This window comes from Octopus bimaculoides, chromosome 2 (assembly GCF_001194135.2).
Source record: "Octopus bimaculoides isolate UCB-OBI-ISO-001 chromosome 2, ASM119413v2, whole genome shotgun sequence".
Taxonomy (NCBI): Eukaryota; Metazoa; Mollusca; class Cephalopoda; order Octopoda; family Octopodidae; genus Octopus; species Octopus bimaculoides.
This window is the reverse complement of record NC_068982.1, coordinates 130,596,783-130,601,157: the sequence shown is the minus strand read 5'-3', so window position 1 is coordinate 130,601,157 and position 4,375 is coordinate 130,596,783.

Below are 4,375 nucleotides of genomic sequence, written 5' to 3'. Positions count from 1 at the left end.
GTATATATATATATATATATATATTTGTGTGTGTGTGTGTGTGTGTGTGTGTGTGTGTGTGTGTGTGTGTGTGTTTCCATGTATTTTGACTAAATTTCAGTCATACAAAATGTCCTTGAGAGTTCAGCATTCCTTTTATTTTATAACAACCGTTAGTTCTTAGATTTCAAACCCTAAAGATGTGACATGATATATGGGTTAATAATTAAAAACTGTTGCTCTCCCATTCAATGTTGGCCTCATTCTCAAGTACGTTGGTTGCATATGCATCATTAATTACTTTTTTGTAGGATACAGTGTGTCTCCTGCTCAAGCTTCTCCGAGGTCGCATAGTATAACATCAAATGCCAAATGTTTCTTTACTACGCTACATCCAGCTCAAAATTTCATTCCCACTTTTGAAGAAATTTTCGAGAAAAAAAACCACGACATTGAAAAGTTTCCTGAACCAATATTAATTCTAAGTTGATGCTTCTGGTTCTGTGAAAACTTTCAACTAATAATAAAATATATCTAATTTCGATGTCAAGGGAACGGATTTCCTGTAAAGTCAATCATAAGTATCCTGTATTTTTTACTCCAGTACTGTTACGACAAGTGCACTATAGAACATCACGTTCGTTTTTGAGTTATATCACTCAGAATGTGTCGTAATTCTGGTTACTTCTGTTTTGCTGAATATGTTTCATTATTTAAGAATGTATATAGAAGTTAAGAAAAACACAAGCTTGCATTTCTTACCTTACAGAACAAGATATGATATAAGTATAAAGGTATATATAGACATATTCAAATGTGTGCGAATATAATTATACACACACACATATATACATATGTATGTATGTATACGTATATATATATATATATATATATATATATATATATATATATATATATATATATATATATATATATATATATGACCGACGGAGGCCTACGACGACGATATATATATATATATATATATATGTGTGTGTGTGTTTGTGTGTGTGTGTATGAGTAGTGAGTGTGTGTGTATGTATGTACGTATATATACATATGCATATATGTTGTTTATGTATACAAGCAAACATATACGTGGCTTTCGTACGTGGGTGCATAGATGTATGTATAGACGTGTATGTGTGTGTTTGTGTGTGTATGTGTGTGAGCATACACATACATATATACATGTGTATACATACATGTGTATATATATTTGTGTGTGCGTGTATGTATATATATTATTACATACATATTTGAAGAGTGTATGTCGATGTCTATATGTAGCCACGCACTCACATAGATATTTATCATCACAGGATGTACTTTACACAGGGTGTGTGTTTTGACATTTATATTAATTATTTAAATCTTTGGTTGTCTCTGGTAAAAGAGCAGAAATATGAAGCGTTTTTGAGAGTTAATAATGAACGACGCTTGCTCAACATAAATCCAACAAAATATTTATGATTTGGAAGTGGAATAAACTGTAAATAGTATTTTATGGCATCACATTCATCTTGTAGGAAGCCAAAATTACTCGCTTTTCATGGATATTGCAAACACAGCTTCCGGAGACAAATATTTAGAGTTAACAGCACTTTGCTACTAGTTTGATATTTACTACTTTTATGAATTTAATCAATACAGGCCTATAGTAGAAAATTATTATTATTATTATTATTATTATTATTATTATTATTATTATTATTATTATTATTATTATTATTATTATTATCGTCATCATCATCATCATTATTATTATTATTAGCATTATCATTATTATTATTATTTACTATTATCATCATCATCATAATTATTATTATTATTATTATTATTATTATTATTATTATTATTATTATTATTATTATTATTATTATTATTATTATTATCGTCATCATCATCATCATTATTATTATTATTAGCATTATCATTATTATTATTATTTACTATTATCATCATCATCATAATTATTATTATTATTATTATTATTATTATTATTATTATTATTATTATTATTATTATTATTATTATTATTAGCATTATCATTATTATTATCATTATTATTATCATTATCATTATCATTATTATTATTATTATTATTATTATTATTATTATTATTATTATTATTAGGTTTATCATTTGAAAATGTTATTTTCAAATAATCTATAGATAAACAGTTATGAGTTTTAATACAGCTGATGTTAAATTTACCTTTCATTTCAGAAAGGTTCAAATAAGAACCAGTCATGTATTGGTCGACTGCAATCTCAAAATCTGTGGCCATTTTTCCTATATTTAGATAAACATCGTTGTGCAGATGTTCGCTTCAGTTAAGTGCAGTGAACAACCAATTTCTGTATGGTAAATGCTATTAGGTTGTCAAGGAAGTTCTTGCGGAAATTTTAATTTTGATTTTAAATCGTGTATTTTCAAATTAATTGTCGCTAAATTACTTTGACTTTATATATCATTCTAAAGCCCGTTTTTCGCTCTTTCTAATCGTGTTCCTTTTTTCTTTTTGAATAATTAGGTCATTTTTTCCGGAACGTTGATTACAACATGGGCAAAAAGCAAATTCGCAAAATTTTCTTATTCCAGTTCAAGCTAGGCCGAAAAGCTGCTGAAACACCTCGCGATGTCAACGATGCGTTTGCCCAGGAACCACTAATGAACGTACAGCACAATGGTGATTCAAGAAATTTCGTAGTGGTGATGACAGTCTTGAAGATGATAAGAGTAGTGGTCGGCCATCGGATGTTGACAACGATCAACTAAGAGGCTTAGTCGAAGGCAATCCACACAACTGTTCGAGAGCTTGCTTCTGAATTAGACGTAACGTATACGACAATTTCCAACCACTTGAAAGAGATTTGAAAAACAAAAAATACTTGAGAAATGGGTGCCGCACGAATTGAACGACAACTAAAAGACGCCGTTTTGAAGTGTCGTCTTCCCTTCTTTTACGCAACAAGAACAACTCATTTCTCGACCGGATTGTGACTTGCGATGAAAGTGGATTCTTTACGACAACCAGCGATGCTCAACTCAGTGGTTGGACGCCGGCGAAGCTCCACGGCACTTCCCGAAGCCAAAGTTGCACCAACCGAAGGTCATGGTAACTGTTTGGTGGTCTGCGGCCGGTCTCATCCATCACAACTTTTTGGATCCAGGTGAAACCATTACGGCGGAGAAGTACTGTCAGCAAATTGAGGAAATGCATAAGAAACTCCGACAACAACAGCCAGCATTGGTCAATAGAAAAGGACCAGTTCTTCTCCACAACAACGATCGGCCGCACGTCGCAGAACTTACCCTGGAGAAGTTGAACGATTTGCGCTACGAAACTCTGCCTCATCCGCCATACTCACCAGACCTCTCACCTACCAACTACCACTTTTTCAAGCATCTCGACAACTCCCTGCGTGAGAAATGCTTCATAAACCAAGACGATGCCAAACACGCCTTCAACGACTTCGTTGCCACCAGAATGCAGGATTTTTATGCTACTGGCATAAATAAACTTGTTTCGCGTTGGAAAAAATGTATTGATTCTGATGGTGTTTATTTCGATTAATAAAGTTTTGTTTGAGCCGAGGATATGTGCATCTCAATTTAAAGGTTAAAAACCGCAAGAACTTTCTTGACAACCTAATATAATTTCATTTCAGTTAAGACACTATGCGCTCAGTGAAACCTCATGAACATCACATAATGTTGTTTCGCATCACCTCTACATTTATCATTTAAATTAGATTCGCATCTAGGTATTGGTGCGAATTGAGAAAGTTCCATCTTTCTCTAACTTCATATTAACAGAACTCCGTTGTGGGTATTAGTACATAAACATCAGAATAATAATTAATGTTATGTGCTTACAATGAGATGATTCGTACTTTTCTTACATATTCAAAATGAATATCCAAAGGTCTGTGTGTGTGTTTGTGTGAGCGTGTGTGTGTGGGAGGGTGAGAAAGAGAGAGACAGAGAGACAGAGAGGGTGAGAGAGAAAGTGAGAATGTGAGACAAAGACTGAGTAAGAGAGAGTGTGCGTGTGTGTATGTGTGTATTAATTAATAAATGAATAACAGGAGTCTCATAATAAACTTCATTAGCTTACGTTTGCAATAACAATTAATGATAGTGATAACGTAATTCCTGTTCTTTTGCCATTCGTTAGTGCTATGCTTTGTTCCCACTTGGTGGTTCATATAAAAGTCGGGAGCGAAGAGTGTCAGACAATTCACGTCACTTTATGGCCACATTAAACGTTACCAATACTATGAAGTATAAGTATCTTGTGTCATAAAACTGCTTAGTGATAGCTCTATGGCTACACGGAATCAAAAGTCATATATATATATATATATATATATATATATATATATATATA